Source organism: Silene latifolia, chromosome 7 (assembly GCF_048544455.1).
Source record: "Silene latifolia isolate original U9 population chromosome 7, ASM4854445v1, whole genome shotgun sequence".
NCBI lineage: Eukaryota > Viridiplantae > Streptophyta > Magnoliopsida > Caryophyllales > Caryophyllaceae > Silene > Silene latifolia.
Genome location: NC_133532.1, coordinates 56,594,900 through 56,596,395, shown reverse-complemented (window position 1 = coordinate 56,596,395; position 1,496 = coordinate 56,594,900). Strand labels below are relative to the sequence as shown.

Here is a 1,496-nt window from a genome sequence, read left to right as displayed (position 1 = left end):
CTAATTGTAGAGTTGTTTGTGAAGCTATAAATTGTGTTTTGATTCGGACGTGACCCAACGACCACACCTTTAATTGTGAACACGAAACGGACCGATAAAAAATGGCACCGTTGCCGGGGACGGTGTTTGTTTGATTTAGATTTCCTTTTTATTGTTATTAGTTGTGTCTTTCTTCGCCTTGGGGAAGTAAAACTCCTCAAGGTTTGTTCTAATTGTTTTCGAGTTGTTTGATATTTTGCATGTCTAGAAGGTCACAAGGTGATTTGTTACCTTTTGACCGTGAAATCGAAAGAACCTTGACGAACAATAGGAGAATTGTTAGGAGGAATTTAAGAGGTATTAGTGAAGTTGTTCAACCAACTATTGAGTTCGTCAACCCTTTCGCAATAGAAGGAGAGGAGAACCCATTACACAATACCCCACAAAATCAACCTACAATGCCTAAATTCTCATCACACTCCGTACCCACCGAGGAGAACCTACCAAATGGTACTCCTACACCGCAACATCTAACCGGAAATTTTATTGCCAAATCCGCCTTCATCCAATTAGTTGAAAGGAGCCAATTTGGAGGGATGCCTAGTGAAGACCCTCATTCTCATATGGAAACCTTTTGCGACTATTGTGATGCAATCTCTCAAACGGGTGTGACTCAAGACCAAATTAGATGGGTCTTATTTCCTTTTTCTCTAATCGGCACCGCGAAGCAATGGTTGAAGGGCCTTGACAAAGTCACCCTCGGAATAGATTCTTGGAAGAAGTTGGCTCTAGCTTTCTACAAAAAATCCTACCCACCGGAGAAGACTAACATGCTAAGAGCTCAAATTACGGGTTTTAAGCAAAGGGATGAAGAATCTTTGTATGAAGCTTGGGAGCGGTTCAAGGGAATTTGTCGCTCATGTCCTCACCATGGACTTAGCGAATGGTTTTATGTACAACAATTTTGGAATGGTCTATATGAGGATTCAAGGAACATTCTCAACATGGGATCAAATGGAATGTTCACCGAAGTTGATGACAATCAAACATGGAACAAGATTGAGGAAATGGCGGTCCATAACTCACAATATAGTAGACCTCGCAAGGCTACTAGAGGAGGAAAGCATGAAGTGGACTCCGTTACTCAATTGGGTGCTCAACTTAGTGCTCATATTGACACAATCAATTTGAAGTTTGAAAAAGCTATGGCTAGACTTGAAGAAGTCTCAAAATCACCAAAGCATCATGTTAATGCCATGACGGCATCCTCATCAATCCCAAGTGGGATATGTGAGAATTGTGGAACTTTGGGACATGACCAAGGTGAATGTAGGGGAACAAATGAACAAGTGAATGCTTTCCAAGCATACAAGAGTGGTACCCCTTATTCCAACTATTACAATGAAAACACCAAATTCCATCCAAATCTCTCATACAAAAGCCAAAATGTTCAAAAGCCCCAAACAACATACACTCCACCACCCATGAGAAACCAAAATCAAAGACCCTTCTACAAT

At 41.0% G+C, this 1,496-nt stretch overlaps 1 non-coding gene across 1 annotated transcript; it reads right to left on the bottom strand.

Annotated features, from left to right (window-relative positions):
* Nucleotides 1–809: 809 nt before the first annotated feature.
* Nucleotides 810–916, bottom strand: LOC141593478 (small nucleolar RNA R71). Its single transcript, XR_012521558.1, has one exon. It is a non-coding gene; the product is annotated as a small nucleolar RNA R71 (small nucleolar RNA).
* Between the last annotated feature and the right edge of the window lie 580 nt (nucleotides 917–1,496).